Raw genomic sequence first — 18,853 nt, 5'->3', positions numbered from 1 at the left:
GTTCGAGTGGCGAGCGTGCAGGGGGTGTACGGTGGCTACCGGGGTGCGTCGTCGTATCATTGCCGGGGTACTGTGTGGGTTAAACACACGTATAAACAGCCGGCCCGCATCTGCGTTTACCAGTGTGGCTGACCCTACCACCCCGTATCGCGATGCCAACTCCGGGTGAGGAGTCAGCATTACCTCGCCCGATGGTCGGTGGGTTGGGTCGGTGGAGAGGGTTGCCACTGGCACCAGCATCTCGGCGAGAGGCCCGATGGTGACGGCCGACACCAGCGTAGCGGCCACGGGTGTGAAGCGTGGGCGATTCGGCTCCTGTCCTAGGAACGGAATCCGCTCCCCGCTGCCCTCCACCGTAGCGCCTCGTTGCCGGGGCTGTACGTTAAGTCCCAACTTTTCCAGGAGGTCCGTTCCTGCAATGCACTCGTGGCACAACACACTCGAAACGTAGAATTCCTGTGTGCACACCTGGTTTCCTAGACGGACCTCGAGGGAGACCTTCCCCAGCAACCCCATCCCGGCTCCGCTTGCCGTGTGCAGCGCGCGATCCGGGGCCTGCAGGCAGCCCACGTCCACCCCGAGCGTGCTGCAGTGCGCGGCGCTCATGAGAGAGGCCACGGCGCCCGTGTCCAACAGGATCCGGGTGCGCTGCCCGTTCACCTGGCCTTCCACCAGCGACGTGGCTCCCGTTATCCCTGCCACCAGCTCCCGCAGCCAATCGCCCGAGGTCCCTGCGCCCTTGGGTGTTGTCGTTGTAACCTGTTTATGGATCACTCGCTCGCCATTATTATTACAGCTGGTTTGGGTCGGGTCTACGTCGATTTCATCCCCCGGTGGTCCCCTCTCTAGGGGGGGCTTAGTGTTTGACCTATACATCGGCCTCGCACGGGCGAGCTGAGGGCAGTCCCTCATGAGATGCCCTCGACGGTCGCACACATAACACGTCCTGGGAGGAGTGGCGGCTCTGTGGCGAACTTTCTGCCCACTCCCTCCTCCCCCCGTGCGCTGTTGCTCGTACTCTGCTTCTAGTCGGGCTATCCTTCCAGTTAGCCCTCCTACCGTGGAGTCTAGGTCCCCCATTTCGGATCGGATGGTCTCAACGGAGGATTGCAGTTTGGCCATATTTTTATTCGTTTCCTCACCTACTTGGTTTACCTTGTTGTCTATCTGGGTTACCTGGCCGGAGACATCCTTTATACCCGTTTGTATACCGGCAACCCATCCCGGGGTTGTCTCGCGGGACACTGGAGGCTCTCTTTCCCGGCCCCTTACCGTCCTCGCGAGCTCCTGTTCCTCCTCCTCGTCTTCCGAGAGCAGGCTCGCAATGGCGCGCTCTCGTCCCAGCCCCCGGAGCTGCGCGCGTTCGCTGTGAATTCTTTCACACTTACGTGCGCGCTCGACAAGGGTGTTAAAGGGAAGACGTGGGCAGCTCATGTCTGGCTGCCACCACGCCGTGCGAGACAGGTACCGCTGGATTTTCTCGGCAGCCAGTTCCTCAATAACCTCAGTTGCGTACCCCGGGCGTGCGATCTTTGTTAACTCGCGCACATCCTCGGCGTAATCACGGAGATCTTCGCCAGGTTGGCGACGGCGCGCCTCTAAGGCCGATTTTGCTTCCTCCTCGTCACGCGTGCCAAAACGCTGATCGAGTCGGCGCATCAGCTCCTCTAGCTGTGTCTGTGCGCTCGCGGGTAACGCTTCTACAAAATCGGCTGCCCGCCCATCAAGATTCATATTAAGTTGACGTACTGCCTGCACGTCCGTCCATCCATTAATTTCCTTAGCCCCTAAGAGATTGCGGGCGAATGCCTTCCACGAAGGGGCCCCCCTGCCGGTAAATATTAGTCTTATTTTAGCGTGAGGTAACGCGGGGGTCCGTACCGCTTCTGACACCAATATATGGGGGTCGCTAGCCCCCGAGATCCCTCCCTCGATAATACTAACGGCCGGACTAACATCATCAATCGCCCCCCCGCTGCTAAGCGAACCGCCGCTAGGCTCCTCACCCAGGGTGTGGGAGCCGTCACCCGAGGATTCCCCTCCACCGCGGGTCCGCGTAGCAGGCATGGTTAACCACGTACGCGCACACCCACACACAGCTCTGCACGGCACTCGCCCAACACTGACCACTCACGTTAGGATCGCGCACCTGTGTTACACACGTCGTGAACGTGCGCGCACACACATACAGCTCCACACGCGATACCCACTCTTGCGCCGCTCTGCGCCGCGCTGGCCGCTCACGTTACGATCGCGCACCTGGGGTACGCCGATTACGCACGCCGAGAGCTTACGCAAGTAATGAGCACACGCAAGCGGGGCACACGCCGACACAACGACTCAAGCCGCCGCCGCCGTGCGCGCGAGACAAACCGTACAACAATGCGCAGCCGATTACGCGCTCGAGCCGTGGGGTCGGGGGTCAGGGGTCCACCACCGCGCCGCACTTTACGCAAGTAACGAGCACACGCAAGCGGGGCACACGCCGACACACAAAAGTGCTCTCCCCGGGCGTTAACGCACACACCTCCGTACCCGCACAATCGTACAGAGACCACGGCCTTTATGCATACAACGACCACACACTCGCGAATGCAGTGCACGCTAATACCACGTTCCAAAAACACCCAACAACACGGTTTTGTTACTACGCTCGAGATTTTATTAGCCCTTGCTAACCAACCGAGCCACCCGTGTGTGTGTGCGGGCCAGCAAGGCGCTTCTAACCCACACTCTGGTGCCGTGTAGCCCTATTCTATGCTGCGCTCTCTGCTAAACCGCTTTCCTACTCGTCCTTACCCCGAACTAACCCTCTCCTACGGATCCTACTCTCCGCTCTGAGGTGTTGTAAGGCGCGCAACACGATACCGTCTGTAGTCCTTGGTGACCTTGCGGCGCTCAGATCGTCCTGCAGACAATCTAGCGGCTCGCCCGATGACTCCTTCGTCGCTGACCCCGTGTCCAAACTCCAGAAGAAGAGCCCTCCCTACTGCCCCTGCGTTTTCTTTTAGACTATTCACATCAAAGGCTAGGCGCCCCCGTCCCGACCGCCTTGGTCTCTCGACCAATCCTGAGCCTAGGATTTCCCGCTCTTTTGCGATCCCGCCGGCCTTTGAACTTTCGACCAATCAGTCGTCCCGGGTCCTGATCCCAGCTATCTGCCTTGCTGACCCGTGTTTGTGTTGGTATGCGTTTCTAACTGCGGGGCTCTCTGAGCTCGCCGTGGTCGTGCGATCTCAAATCCGCCCACGGCGCCGCAGTGTTACTTGGCCTGGGAAGGGTCCTGTCCAATTCCCTGGCCCTGAGAAACCGTGGGGTAACCCCCCTAGGGGGCCCTCGGGTGAAAACTCAGGGTAGGTGACCCGACCACGAGGCCCTACGTGGGTGCGGGTGCGTGTTTATATGGGGGGGGTGATGGGGGGCAGTGCGGCGGTGGAAGCCGGGCGGCTCCCTGGCTCGGCCGAGCGGCCCCGTCGCTGTGGCACCACAGGCTCCCGGTGCCCAAGAGACTGTCAGCCCGCGTAGTTCGCTGATATCGTATAGTGGTTAGTACTCTGCGTTGTGGCCGCAGTAACCTCGGTTCGAATCTGAATCATGGTAATGGCCGGCAGCGGGCTCGACTTTTTCATTGTTTAAAATCCCATATGAATCCAATGCCGTATTGCACAAACAAATAGATAACATTGTTTAATGTAGAACAGGGGTCGGCAACTTTTCCAAGCAGAATGAAAGAATTTTGTTGTCTTTGACCAGAACAGTTGGAGAGCCACACCACACGCAGAGCCACCTGTACACAGACACAGCAGCAGCAGCAGTTATACAGCAGCAGCAGCAGGTATACAGCAGCAGCAGTTATACAGTAGCAACAGCAGCAGCAGTTATACAGCAGCAGCAGCAGTTATACAGCAGCAGTTATACAGCAGCAGCAGTTATACAGCAGCAGCAGCAGTTATACAGCAGCAGCTATACAGCAGCAGCAGTTATACAGCAGCAGCAGTTATACAGCAGCAGCAGCAGCAGCAGTTATACAGCAGCAGCAGCAGTTATACAGCAGCAGCAGTTATACAGCAGCAGCAGTTATACAGCAGCAGCAGCAGCTATACAGCAGCAGCAGTTATACAGCAGCAGCAGCAGTTAAACAGCAGCAGCAGTTATACAGCAGGTGACAACCACGTACTGACTTCAATCGACAAGATCCGTGATGCAATAAACTGCGTCTATTCAGCTATTTTCCCCTCTTAGTTATTCGTCAACAATATAGTTTGATTTCGATTTAAAGCTTTCGTGACTGCTGGGATTCATCTTCCTGGTTCTTTCGGTAAAGTCACATAGAAGGGAAATAATAAAATAAAAAAATAAAACATAATAAAATACAATTCTCACGACGTTTCAGACGCTGTCTTTCCGAAAGACCTGTTCTTCACCTGAGGACGGCTGCTTGCGTTGTGGCCGAAACGTCGTGAGAATTGTATTTTATTATGTTTTATTTTTATTATTTTATTATTTCCCTTCTACGTGACTTTACCGAAAGAACCAAGAAGATTAATGTAGTTTGACTTGCAAATGTTGTCGCCACCAAGACATTCCATAGATACCCATTCCCTGTCATATTTAATAAATTGTTAATCTTCATCCAGCAATGGTTAGATCACGACGATTATTATGAAGCACGCATATACAGCATGAATGCCTGAAATTACACCAAATTAGACCGTGACCACAATGACACCGAGAGACGCAGAGGAACGCGCCGCATGGAGAACACGGGCAGCTTAGTGACATCATCACGGTGACCTCCATGCTGCTGCGGATGGACCACGATGATAATGATGACACTGAGATAGGAAGACGATGCGGATGAGACGACACGTGTAGGTGAATGAGCTAATGACACCTGGTGAGAGAGGTGAGCGAGGCTTGGGCAGGACGCGTCACGGACAGAAGGGGCGATGGCGGTGGTAGCAATGAGAGCAGAGTGGCAGCCACGGAATGGAACGCGTCCGAGAGGAACTCCACACTACCCTCAAATAGCAAGGACAACGAATCCTAGAATTTTTATTTAAGCGAGGTCATGGATTTGTCTGGGATATAAAAAGGAATAAAAAACGAGCCCGCTGCCGTGTCTTTGTCACCACAATGCCGTGACTCGGATTCGAACCGAGGTTGCTGCGGCCACAACGCAGAGTACTAACCACTATACGATCACGGCGAGCTACGCGGGCTCGCGATCACGGGGGTGCCGGGAGCCCCTCTTATAGCCGGGACCCCGCTGGGCAGGGAGCCCCGTCCACAGCTCTGTTAGCCACGCCCCCTACTCAGGTAGCCCCGCCCACGGCTCTGCTAGCCACGCGCCTTACTCAGGTGACCACGCCCCCTACTCAGGTAGCCCCGCCCACTACGCAGGTAGCCCCGCCCACCGCCCAGGTAGCCCCGCCCACCGCCCAGGTGACCCCGCCCACCGCCCAGGTGACCCCGTCTTACTGCTCAAGTCGTCACTGCCTCCTTGACCGGGACACGGGCACAGTGCTTGTGAAGCCAGGACCGTGCCAAACAAACCAGGATAGCTGGTAGCTTCAGCATTGCCGCTGTTATTTTAACGACAAGGCAGAGGCTGGGTTCAAACCGGACACACAAAAACATCCAGAGGTCACGCGTGCTGGCTGCCAATTCCCAGATGAGTCACTTTGGTTGTCTGGCATTCGATCTGAGCCACCAAATGCCGCAGGAAAACGACGCTCAAGGCTGGAAGAGATCACTGCACGAGCTGAATGCTGCAGATGAGATCAGGCAGAATGGGGGGTGGGGGGGATTGCAGAGGCATTCGAGTGTTCTCCACGAGTCCGCCGCCAAGGGGAAGAGACGACCGAACAACAGATGGTGGGAGGCTGAGAGGGCACATCTATGGTGCTCTGTACGTGGGTCTTTGTGCGAGCCAATGGATCACTGAAGTGGGTCTCTGAGAGTCGATGGGTTTGTGCGAGTATGTGGGTCTCTGCTTGTGAGTCTCTGGAGTGGATCTGTGTCTGTGTGACCTGCAAACACATTTTCAACAAAACGCTGGATTTGTCTGGGATATAAAAAGAAGGAATAAAAATCGAGCCCGCTGCCGCCTCTTTGACACCACAATGCCGTGACTCTGACACCACAATGCCGTGACTCGGATTCGAACCGAGTTTGCTGCGGCCACAACGCAGAGTACTAACCACTATACGATCACGGCGAGCTACGCGGGCTCGTAATTACAGACGCGCCGGGAGCCCCTCTTATAGCCGGGACCCCGCTGGGCACGTGGTGTCCAGTGCAGTCACCCAGGTCACGTGGAGCCCGTGGGGCTGTGGAGGAGGGCGAAGGCGGTGGTCGGGTGGCTGAGGGCTCGCAGACACAGAGCCGGCAGATTTGTGGGGATTTGCATGGGTTCGCATTTGTGTTTGAACAGACGGGTGACCGTGAGTGAACCGGTTTCACAAGTGCAGCGAGTTGATGGTCCTACTCCGTTCGGCAGCAATGCACATCGACTTACAAAGACACACACAGACACACAGAGACCCACAGACTCACACAGAAACCGACAGACTGACATAGAGATCCACAGACTTGAATGTAGATCACTTTTGTCAAATTTTCTTGCTGTGGTTTTCACACCTGATGATGATTGCTTGTGTTACAATCGGAACGTCGTGAGAATTTTATTGTTTTATTATTTTATTATTTTAGTGATTCTCTTCTACGTGACTTTACCGAAAGAACCAAGAATATGTAGACCACAGATTAAAACAATACCCACAGCTTCACGTAGACAGCCATCGACTTACAGAGAGTCACACATGGACCCGTAGACTCACACAAAGATCCACAGATATACAAACGAGACCCATAGCCTCTCAAGAGAACAACGCAGAGACCCATTTATTGTTTCATACGTTTTATTATTTTATTATTTCCCTTCTACGTGACTTTACCGAAAAAACCAAGAAGAAGGTGACAACAGTTGGTGCGATTATTCGAAAATGGAAGAAGCGCAAAAGAACTGTCAATCTCCCTCGGCCTGGGGCTTCATGCAAGATCTCACCTCGTGGAGTTGCAATGATCATGAGAACGGTGAGGAATCAGCCCAGAACTACACAGGAGGATCTTGTCAATGATCTCAAGGCAGCTGGGACCATAGTCACCAAGCAAACAGTTGGTAACACACTACGCCGTGAAGGACTGAAATCATGCAGCGCCCGCAAGGTCCCCCTGCTCAAGAAAGCACATATACATGCCCGTCTGAAGTTTGCCAATGAACATCTGAATGATTCAGAGGACAACTGGGTGAAAGTGTTGTGGTCAGATGAGACCAAAATGGAGCTCTTTGGCATCAACTCAACTCGCCGTGTTTGGAGGAGGAATGCTGCCTATGACCCCAAGAACACCATCCCCACCTTCAAACATGGAGGTGGAAACATTATGCTTTGGGGGTGTTTTTCTGCTAAGGGGACAGGACAACTTCACCGCATCAAAGGGACTATGGACGGGGCCATGTACCATCAAATCTTGGGTGAGAACCTCCTTCCCTCAGCCAGGGCATTGAAAATTGGTCGTGGATGGGTATTCCAGCATGACAATGACCCAAAACACACGGCAAAGGCAACAAAGAAGTGGCTCAAGAAGAAGCACATTAAGGTCCTGGAGTGGCCTAGCCAGTCTCCAGACCTTAGTCCCATAAAAAAATCTGTGGAGGGAGCTGAAGGTTCGAGTTGCCAAACGTCAGCCTCGAAACCTTAATGACTTGGAGAATATCTGCAAAGAGGAGTGGGACAAAATCCCTCCTGAGATGTGTGCAAACCTGGTGGCCAACTACAAGAAACGTCTGACCTCTGTGATTGGCAGCAAGGGTTTTGCCACCAAGTACTAAGTCATGTTTTGCAGAGGGGTCAAATACTTATTTCCCTAATTAAAATGCAAATCATTTATAACATTTTTGACATGCGTTTTTCTGGATTTTGCTGTTGTTATTCTGTCTCTCACTGTTCAAATAAACCTACCATTAAAATGATAGAATGATCATTTCTTTGTCAGTGGGCAAACGTACACAATCAGCAGGGTATCAAATACTTTTTTCACTCACTGTAAATGCTGCTGTGTCTGTGTACAAGTGGCTCTGCGTGTGGTGCGGCTCTCCAACTGTTTCGGTCGAAGACTAAACAATGGCTTCATCTTCTTCTTTGAAACGTTACCCACCCCTGTTCTACGTTAAACAAGTTTATTTTCTAAATGCACGTCGGCAATGGATTTTTATGACCTTCAAATTAATAAAACGCGAGCCCGCTGCCGTGTCTTTGTCACCACAATGCCGTGACTCGGATTCGAACCGAGGTTGCTGCGGCCACAACGCAGAGTACTAACCACTATACGATCACGGCGAGCTACGCGGGCTCGTGAACACGGGGGCGCCGGGAGCCCCTCTTATAGCCGGGACCCCGCTGGGCACGTGGTGCCCAGTGCAGTCACCCAGGCCACGTGGAGCCCGTGGGGCTATGGAGGAGGGCAAAGACGGCGGTCGGGTGGTTGAGGGCTCGCAGACACAGAGCCGGCAGATTTGTGGGAAGTTGCATGGGTTCGCATTTATCTTTAAACAGATGGCCAGCCGTGATAGAACCGGGTTCCCGATTGCAGTGAGTTCATGGTCTCGGTTGACAGTGATACACATAGAGACCCATAGACTTACATGGAGACCCATAGACTCACTTAGAGACCCATAGACTTACATGGAGACCCATAGACTCACATAGGGACCCAGGCGGAGGAAACTTGAGCAGTAGGCGGGGCTACTTGCGTAGTGGGCGGGGCTACCTGCCGCAAGGGGGTGGGGCTACCTGCCCAGCGGGGTCCTCGGTTCGAATCCGAGTCCCGGCATCGTGGTGACAAAGACACGGCTGCGGGCTCGCTAATTCGTGCTTTCATATCACAGACAAATCCATCTCCGTGGTGAATGAGCATAAAAAAATATTCGGCCTCGTTTAGTGTTTTAGAAATGACCGCTTTGTTGTAAATGTGTTCGCAAATCTCTATATCTCTATAGAAGACCGGCGATGATTGGCCCCGCAGCGTTGTACAGATGCAGCGTGTACGTGCAGCTGTTACATCCGTACGTGTGCCTACTTTTCGTCAGAGTCAATTTGATGTCCTATGTGAGTTCCCGAATAGGTGAATGAGTGGGTCAGTGGGTGAGTGAGTGGGTGAGTGAGCATATGTCAGTTCCCGAGTGGGTGAGTGAGTGAGTGGGTCAGTGGGGAGAGAGGGTGAGTGGGTGGGTGAGTGGGTGAGTGGGTGGGTGGGTGGGTGAGTGGGTGAGTGGGTGAGTGGGTGGGTGAGTGGGTGAGTGGGTGGGTGAGTGGGTGAGTGGGTGGGTGGGTTGGTGAGTGAGTGAGTGGGTGGGTGAGTTGGTGGGTGAGTGAGTGGGTGGGTGGGTGAGTGAGTAGGTGGGTGGGTGAGTGGTTGCATGAGTGATTAGGCGAGTGGGCATGTATGAGTTCCCGAGTGGGTGAGTGGGTGAGTGAGTGGGTGGGTGAGTGGGTCAGTGGGAGAGTGAGTGGTTCAGTGGGAGAGTTAGTGGGTGAGTGGTTGAGTGGGTGGGTGAGTGGGTGGGTGAGTGGGTGGGTGGGAGAGTTAGTGGGTCAGTGGGAGAGTTGGTGGGTGAGTGGGTGGGTGGGTGAGTGAGTGAGTGAGTGAATGGGTGGGTGGGTGAGTGAGTGAGTGGGTGGGAGAGTGAGTGAGTGGGTGAGTGGATGGGTGGGTGAGTGAGTGAGTGAGTGGGTTAGTGAGCATATGTGAGTTCCCGAGTGGGTGGGTGAGTGAGTGGGTGAGTAGGTGGGTGAGTGTGTGGGTGAGTGAGTGGGTCAGGTCAGTGGGTGAGTGAGTGGGTGAGTAGGAGAGTGAGTGGGTGAGTGAGTGGGTCAGTGGGAGAGTGAGTGAGTGCGTGGGTGGGTGACTGGGTGGGTGAGTGGATGGGTGGGTGGGGGAGTGAGTGGGTCAGGTCAGTGAGTAAGTGGCTATAAGAGGGGCTCCCGGCGCATCTGTAATTGCGAGCCCGCGTAGCTCGCCGTGATCGTATAGTGGTTAGTACTCTGCGTTGTGGCCGCAGCAACCTCGGTTCGAATCCGAGTCACGGCATTGTGGTGACAAAGACACGGCAGCGGGCTCGATTTTTATTCCTTCTTTTTATATCCCAGACAAATCCATCTCCGTGGTGAATGAGCAGAAACAAAATATTTGACATAGTTTAGTGTTTTAGAAATGGCCGCTTTGTTGTAAATGTGTTCGCAAGTCTCTATAGAAGACCGGCGATGATTGGCCCAGGAGCGTTGTACAGAAGCAGCGTGTCCGTGCAGCTGTTACATCCGTACGTGTGCCTACTTTTCATGAGAGTCAATGTGATGTCTTACGTGAGTTGGTGAGTGGGTGAGCGAGTGCATGAGTTCCAATTGCGTCGGTGAGTCAGTGGGCGGTTGAGTGAATGAGTGAATGATTGAGTGATAATGTGAGTGTCCGAGTGAGTAGGTGAATTAATAGGTGTGTGGGTGAGTGAGTGAATGATTGAGTGAGGATGTTTGAGTTCCCAGGTGATTGAGCTTGTGTGTTTTTCCGAGTGCGTGGGTGAGTGAGTGGGTGTGGAGGTGGGTGAGTGAGTGGGTGGGTGGGTGGGTCAGTGAGAGAGTGAGTGAGTGGTGAGTGAGTGAGTGGGTGAGTGGGTGAATGAGTGGGTCAGTGGGAGAGAGAGAGCGAGTGGGTGAGTGAGTGGGTGAGTGAGTGACTGGGTGAGTGGGCATGTGTGAGTTCCCGAGTGTGTGGGTGGGTGAGTAATTGAGTATGTGGATGAGTGAGTGGGTGAGTAGGTGGGTGAGTGAGTGGGTGAGTGAATGAGTGAGTGAGTGAATGAGTGAGTAGGTGAGTGGGTCAGTGGGTGGGTGCGTCAGTAGGTACATGGGTGGGTGAGTGAATGAGTGAGTGAGCATGTGAGTGTCCGAGTGAGTAGGTGAGTGAATGGCTGAGTGGGTGAGTGGGTGAATGATTGAGTGAGGATGTGTGAGTTCCCGAGTGGGTGGGTGAGTGAGTAGGTGAGTAGATGGGTGAGTGAGTGAGTGGGTCAGTGAGTGAGTGAGTGGGAGAGTGAGTGGGTGGGTGAGTGAGTAGGTGAGTGAGTGGCTATAAGAGGGGCTCCCGGAACCCCCGTAATTGCGAGCCCGCGTAGCTCGCCGTGATCGTATAGTGGTTAGTACTCTGCGTTGTGGCCGCAGCAACCTCAGTTTGAATCTGAATCATGGTAATGTGATAAAGACCCGGCAGCGGGATCGACTTTTTCATTGTTTAAAATCCCAGATGAATCTAATGCCGTAGAGCACAAATAAATCAATAACCTTGTTTAATGTAGAACAGTGGTCGGCAACTTTTCCAAGCAGAAGGAAAGCCGCATTACACGCAGAGCCACCTGTACACAGACACAGCAGCAGCAGTTATACAGCAGCAGCAGGTATACAGCAGCAGCAGCAGTTATACAGCAGCAGCAGTTATACAGCAGATGACAACCAGAGCCACCTGTACACAGACGCAGCAGCAGCAGGTATACAGCAGGTGACAACCACGGACTGACTTCAATCGACAAGATCCGTGATGCAATAAACTGCGTCTATTCAGCTATTTTCCCTTCTTAGTTATTCGTCAACAATATAGTTTGATTTCGATTTAAAGCTTTCGTGACTGCAGGGATTCATCTTCCTGATTCTTTCGGTAAAATCACGTAGAAGGGAAATAATAAAATAATACAAATTAAACAAAATAAAATACAATTCTCACGACGTTTCAGACGCTGTCTTTCCGACAGACCTGTTCTTCACCTGAGGACGGCTGCTTGCGTTGTGGCCGAAACGTCGTGAGAATTATATTTTATTATGTTTTATTTTTATTATTTTATTATTTCCCTTCTACGTGACTTTACCGAAAGAACCAAGAAGATTAATATAGTTTGACTTGCAAATGTTGTCGCCACCAAGACATTCCATAGATACCCATTCCCTGTCATATTTCATAAATTGTTTATATTCATCCAGCAATGTTAGATCACAACAATTACTATGAATCACGCATATACATTATGAATGCCTGAAATTACACCAAATTATCCCGTGACCACAATGACACCGAAAGACGGAGAGGAACGCGCGGAGTGGAGAACACGGGCAGCTTAGTGACATCATCGCGTTCATCTCCATGTTGCTGCGGATGGACCACGATGATAATGATGACACTGAGATAGGAAGACGATGAGACGACACGCGCAGGTGAATGAGGTAATGACACCTGGTGAGAGAGGTGAGCGTAGCTTGGACAGGACGCGTCACGGACAGAAGGGGCGATGGCGGTGGTAGCAATGAGAGCGGAGTGGCAGCCACGGCATGGAACGCGTCCGAGAGGAACTCCACACAACCCTTAAATAACAAGCACAACGAATCCTAGATTTGAAGCTTTCGTGACTGCAAGGATTCATACTCTTAGTTCTTTCGGTAAAGTCACGTAGGTAAAAAATGAAATAAAAATTAATTAAAATAAAACAATAAAATCACGACGTTTCGGAGGCAACACAAGTCTCCGTCATCATTTGATACAGCAAATCTGGCTGTGACGGTCCCACCTGATGACGGAGACTTGTGCTGCCTCCGAAACGTCGTGATTTTATTGTTTTATTTGCATTAATTTTAATTTCATTTTTTACCTACGTGACTTTACCGAAAGAACTAAGAGTATGAAGCATAACAAATCCTAGAATTTTTATTCAAGCGATGTAATGGATTTGTCTGGGTTTTAAACAACGACTAAGAAATCGAGCCTGCTGCCGTGTCTTCGCCACCACAATGCCGTGACTCGGATTCGAACCGAGGTTGCTGCGGCCACAACGCAGAGTACTAACCACTATACGATCACGGCGAGCTACGCGGGCTCGTGGTCACGGGGGCGCCGGGAGCCCCTCTTATAGCCGGGACCCCGCTGGGCACGTGGTGTCCAGTGCAGTCACCCAGGTCACGTGGAGCCCGTGGGGCTGTGGAGGAGGGCGAAGACGGTGGTCGGGTGGCTGAGGGCTCGCAGACACAGAGCCGGCAGATTTGTGGGGATTTGCATGGGTTCGCATTTGTGTTTGAACAGACGGGTGACCGTGAGTGAACCGGTTTCACAAGCGCAGCGAGTTGATGGTCCTACTCCTTTCGGCAGTAATGCACATCGACTTACAAAAACACACGCAGACTCACAGAGACCCACAGACTCACACAGAGACCGACAGACTGACATAGAGATCCACAGACTTGAATGTAGATCACTTTTGTCAACTTTTCTTGCTGTGGTTTTCACACCTGATGATGATTGCTTGTGTTACAATCGAAACATCGTGAGAATTGTATTGTTTTATATTTTTTATTATTTTATTGTTTCCCTTCTACGTGACTTTACCGAAAGAACCAAGAATTTGGAGACCACAAAAAAATCCAACAGCGTCACGTAGACACCCATCGACGTACAGAGTCACACATGGACCCATAGACTCACACAAAGATCCAGAGACCAACAAAAAGAACCACAGACTCACACAGAGATCCACAGATCCACAAACGAGACCCATAGACTCTCAACGAGCCACGCAGAGACCCATAGATGGGTGAGGCTACCTGCCCAGCGGGGTCCCGGCTATAAGAGGGGCTCCCGGCACCCCCGTGATCGCGAGCCCGCGTAGCTCGCCGTGATCGTATAGTGGTTAGTACTCTGCGTTGTGGCCGCAGCAACCTCGGTTTGAATCCGAGTCACGGCATTGTGGTGACAAAGACACGGCAGCGGGCTCGCTTTTTGTTCCTTTTTATATCCCAGACAAATCCACGCGTTTTGTTGTAAATGTGTTTGCCGGTCTGGATAAGAAGAAGACACGTGGACCGGGTGACTGCGTTGGGTGCCACCTGCCCAGCGCGGTCCCGGCTATAAGAGGGGCTCCCCGTACTGGCGAGCCTGCGTAGATCGCCGTGATCAGTTCTCTGCGTTGTGGCCGCAGCAACCTCGTTTCGAATCCAAATCACAGCATTGTGGGGACAAAGACACGGCAGTGGGCTCGGCTGTTTTGTTGGTGGTTTAAATCCCAGACAAATCCATTACCTAGGTAAAATAAAAAAATGTTTGTCGAGAACTTGTTATGCTTGCTATTTGAGGGTAGTGTGAAGTTCCTCTCGTGATGCACACAGAGATCCACAGACTCACATAGAGACCCACAGACTCACACAGATACTTAAATAGATTCACGAAGTTATTTATATTTTGGTAGAGACCACCAACTCACCGCACTTGAGAACGCTGTTTCATCTCAACTCAGTCTATGTGAGTCCATGCGTCTCTACGTGAGTCCATGGGTCTCCGTGTGGGTATAATGGTGTTTATGTGAGTTTATGATTCTCTGTGTGTCTATGGGTCTCTTGTGTGTCTATAGGTCTCTTTGTAAGCTTATGCCGCCCGGACTCAGACCATCAACTGAGACCATCAACCAATTGCACTTGGGGACCCGGTTCAAAATCAGAATCTTTACTTATCCTGGAGAAATCCGATGAGCTATCAAGCTTTTTTTCATAGATGTTCAGTCGGGGTGGGTCAGAGTGTTACAACAACAAGCGACCCAAAAAAGATCGGATTGTAAAGGATAGGAAAGGTAAGCAAATCACAAAAAATGTAGAAGGGCCGTCCATAAATGACGTCACGCACCTGGGGGGGGGTCAGACATTTGTAACGATGTGTGATGAGGGGGGGGGGGGGTTGAAAAATGTGACGTCACATCAAAATGCGCAACTTTAAATAAATATTGACAACACATTCTTCTTAATTAAAGAGACTTTTTAATAAATGTTTTCTCCGACAACATCAGAATGCAGCGGCACATTAAATACGCACTACAATGACAATAGTTTAAAGCGATTTAAAGCATGTTTTATTTTTTGGGGGGGGGCAGAGCTTTGTGACGTCATATTTGAGGGGGGTTGTCTGACTTTTTGTGACGTCGTGACGAAGGGGGGGGGGGGGTCAAAAATCGTCCAAAATCGCGTGACGTCATTTATGGACGGCCCCAGACGTAAAAGAAAGTTAAAGTGTATAAGTTAAAATTGCATAAGTGCACCAATTGTCAAGCTTGGGAAAGGCGGCAAAACAACAGCAAGAATCGTCTCGGATTACACCAAGACAACGACACGCACAGTGCCTCAATAAAGTTGCACATCACGATCGAACTAGCAATGCGTGGGGAACGCTGAACGGAACAAATCTGTCCGGCACTGATCTTCCTCTTCGGAATATTTTTTGAAGGAAGATTTAAGATGCTTAAGGGATGAAAGAAGGTTGACTGTCAGTAATTGACACGAATTCTCACCCAGACTCCCAAAAATATTCCGGCTCTGTGTCTGTGAGCCATCAGCCAACCCAGTATCATAATCAGAATATGTATTTATACTCGAGAGGAATCCGATGAGCTGTAAAGCTCTTTTCACAGGACTCCAGTCGGGGCGGTTCAGAACGTTCCACACAACAAGCATTACACAACACGATCGGAGGGCAAAGTAGAGGGAAGGAAAATAAATTACCTGAAACATATATACAGGATATTTTTAAGGAAGACTTCCGATGCGAAGGTACGAAACAAGGTTCACCATTCGGTGAAACAACACATTCCTGCGGAGGGAGCTGGTAGGAACGTTGGGTTGCTCTGTCAATGGCCTGCAGGGTCAACGGCGGCGTGGTGTATTCCGCAAATATGCCCGACTGTGAGGGCGGGCACAAGCCAGCGTGAGTAGGTTAAACGTTGAGTCATATAAGGGCACCACGGGGTTACCAGCCCCTCTCCACCCAGCCCCACCCTCCCCACCCAGCCCCTCCCCTCTCCACCCAGCCCCACCCTCCCTTCCCAGCCCCTCTCCACCCAGCCCGACCCCTCCCATTTTTGGATGCACGACGGACGGACACAATAATCCTACCAGTATAAATTTTAACTAAATATTCCCCAACCACCCGACCACCGTCTTCGCCCTCTATCGCCCCACGGGCTCCACGTGGTCTGGGTGACTGCACCGGGCACCACGTGTCTGGCGGGGTCCCGGCTATAAGAGGGTCTCCCGGCGCCCCCGTGATCGCGAGCCCGCGTAGCTCGCCGTGATCGTATAGTGGTTAGTACTCTGCGTTGTGGCCGCAGCAACCTCGGTTCGAATCCGAGTCACGGCATTGTGGTGACAAAGACACGGCAGCGGGCTCGCTTTTTGTTCCTTTTTATATCCCAGACAAATCCACGCGTTTTGTTGTAAATGTGTTTGCCGGTCTGGATAAGAAGAAGACACGTGGACCGGGTGACTGCGTTGGGTGCCACCTGCCCAGCGCGGTCCCGGCTATAAGAGGGGCTCCCCGTACTGGCGAGCCTGCGTAGATCGCCGTGATCAGTTCTCTGCGTTGTGGCCGCAGCAACCTCGTTTCGAATCCAAATCACAGCATTGTGGGGACAAAGACACGGCAGTGGGCTCGGCTGTTTTGTTGGTGGTTTAAATCCCAGACAAATCCATTACCTAGGTAAAATAAAAAAATGTTTGTCGAGAACTTGTTATGCTTGCTATTTGAGGGTAGTGTGAAGTTCCTCTCGTGATGCACACAGAGATCCACAGACTCACATAGAGACCCACAGACTCACACAGATACTTAAATAGATTCACGAAGTTATTTATATTTTGGTAGAGACCACCAACTCACCGCACTTGAGAACGCTGTTTCATCTCAACTCAGTCTATGTGAGTCCATGCGTCTCTACGTGAGTCCATGGGTCTCCGTGTGGGTATAATGGTGTTTATGTGAGTTTATGATTCTCTGTGTGTCTATGGGTCTCTTGTGTGTCTATAGGTCTCTTTGTAAGCTTATGCCGCCCGGACTCAGACCATCAACTGAGACCATCAACCAATTGCACTTGGGGACCCGGTTCAAAATCAGAATCTTTACTTATCCTGGAGAAATCCGATGAGCTATCAAGCTTTTTTTCATAGATGTTCAGTCGGGGTGGGTCAGAGTGTTACAACAACAAGCGACCCAAAAAAGATCGGATTGTAAAGGATAGGAAAGGTAAGCAAATCACAAAAAATGTAGAAGGGCCGTCCATAAATGACGTCACGCACCTGGGGGGGGGTCAGACATTTGTAACGATGTGTGATGAGGGGGGGGGGGGTTGAAAAATGTGACGTCACATCAAAATGCGCAACTTTAAATAAATATTGACAACACATTCTTCTTAATTAAAGAGACTTTTTAATAAATGTTTTCTCCGACAACATCAGAATGCAGCGGCACATTAAATACGCACTACAATGACAATAGTTTAAAGCGATTTAAAGCATGTTTTATTTTTTGGGGGGGGCAGAGCTTTGTGACGTCATATTTGAGGGGGGTTGTCTGACTTTTTGTGACGTCGTGACGAAGGGGGGGGGGGGTCAAAAATCGTCCAAAATCGCGTGACGTCATTTATGGACGGCCCCAGACGTAAAAGAAAGTTAAAGTGTATAAGTTAAAATTGCATAAGTGCACCAATTGTCAAGCTTGGGAAAGGCGGCAAAACAACAGCAAGAATCGTCTCGGATTACACCAAGACAACGACACGCACAGTGCCTCAATAAAGTTGCACATCACGATCGAACTAGCAATGCGTGGGGAACGCTGAACGGAACAAATCTGTCCGGCACTGATCTTCCTCTTCGGAATATTTTTTGAAGGAAGATTTAAGATGCTTAAGGGATGAAAGAAGGTTGACTGTCAGTAATTGACACGAATTCTCACCCAGACTCCCAAAAATATTCCGGCTCTGTGTCTGTGAGCCATCAGCCAACCCAGTATCATAATCAGAATATGTATTTATACTCGAGAGGAATCCGATGAGCTGTAAAGCTCTTTTCACAGGACTCCAGTCGGGGCGGTTCAGAACGTTCCACACAACAAGCATTACACAACACGATCGGAGGGCAAAGTAGAGGGAAGGAAAATAAATTACCTGAAACATATATACAGGATATTTTTAAGGAAGACTTCCGATGCGAAGGTACGAAACAAGGTTCACCATTCGGTGAAACAACACATTCCTGCGGAGGGAGCTGGTAGGAACGTTGGGTTGCTCTGTCAATGGCCTGCAGGGTCAACGGCGGCGTGGTGTATTCCGCAAATATGCCCGACTGTGAGGGCGGGCACAAGCCAGCGTGAGTAGGTTAAACGTTGAGTCATATAAGGGCACCACGGGGTTACCAGCCCCTCTCCACCCAGCCCCACCCTCCCCACCCAGCCCCTCCCCTCTCCACCCAGCCCCACCCTCCCTTCCCAGCCCCTCTCCACCCAGCCCGACCCCTCCCATTTTTGGATGCACGACGGACGGACACAATAATCCTACCAGTATAAATTTTAACTAAATATTCCCCAACCACCCGACCACCGTCTTCGCCCTCTATCGCCCCACGGGCTCCACGTGGTCTGGGTGACTGCACCGGGCACCACGTGTCTGGCGGGGTCCCGGCTATAAGAGGGTCTCCCGGCGCCCCCGTGATCGCGAGCCCGCGTAGCTCGCCGTGATCGTATAGTGGTTAGTACTCTGCGTTGTGGCCGCAGCAACCTCGGTTCGAATCCGAGTCACGGCATTGTGGTGACAAAGACACGGCAGCGGGCTCGCTTTTTCGTGCTTTTAAATCTCAGGCAAATCCATCGTCGTGTCAAAGAAAAATTAAAAAATATTTGGGCTCGTTCCTTATTCAATAATTAGTCTTTTTTTACTGTAAAAAAATGTTATCTC

General features: G+C 51.5%; 6 non-coding genes across 6 annotated transcripts; 3 read left to right on the top strand and 3 right to left on the bottom strand.

Moving 5' to 3' along the window:
* Window positions 1-5,137: 5,137 nt before the first annotated feature.
* TRNAH-GUG (transfer RNA histidin (anticodon GUG)) lies at window positions 5,138-5,209 on the bottom strand. Its single transcript has one exon. It is a non-coding gene; the product is annotated as a tRNA-His (tRNA).
* A 3,121-nt stretch (window positions 5,210-8,330) lies between these two features.
* TRNAH-GUG (transfer RNA histidin (anticodon GUG)) lies at window positions 8,331-8,402 on the bottom strand. The gene has a single exon. It is a non-coding gene; the product is annotated as a tRNA-His (tRNA).
* A 1,678-nt stretch (window positions 8,403-10,080) lies between these two features.
* TRNAH-GUG (transfer RNA histidin (anticodon GUG)) lies at window positions 10,081-10,152 on the top strand. The gene has a single exon. It is a non-coding gene; the product is annotated as a tRNA-His (tRNA).
* A 2,736-nt stretch (window positions 10,153-12,888) lies between these two features.
* Window positions 12,889-12,960, bottom strand: TRNAH-GUG (transfer RNA histidin (anticodon GUG)). Its single transcript has one exon. It is a non-coding gene; the product is annotated as a tRNA-His (tRNA).
* Window positions 12,961-16,197: 3,237 nt separating this feature from the next.
* TRNAH-GUG (transfer RNA histidin (anticodon GUG)) lies at window positions 16,198-16,269 on the top strand. Its single transcript has one exon. It is a non-coding gene; the product is annotated as a tRNA-His (tRNA).
* A 2,360-nt stretch (window positions 16,270-18,629) lies between these two features.
* On the top strand, window positions 18,630-18,701 carry TRNAH-GUG (transfer RNA histidin (anticodon GUG)). Its single transcript has one exon. It is a non-coding gene; the product is annotated as a tRNA-His (tRNA).
* Window positions 18,702-18,853: the final 152 nt, after the last annotated feature.

This window comes from Lampetra planeri, chromosome 38 (assembly GCF_965212315.1).
Source record: "Lampetra planeri chromosome 38, kcLamPlan1.2.h2, whole genome shotgun sequence".
In the NCBI taxonomy this organism is placed as follows: Eukaryota; Metazoa; Chordata; class Hyperoartia; order Petromyzontiformes; family Petromyzontidae; genus Lampetra; species Lampetra planeri.
The sequence above is the reverse complement of the archived record's forward strand: the minus strand, read 5'-3'. Positions and strand labels throughout refer to the sequence as shown.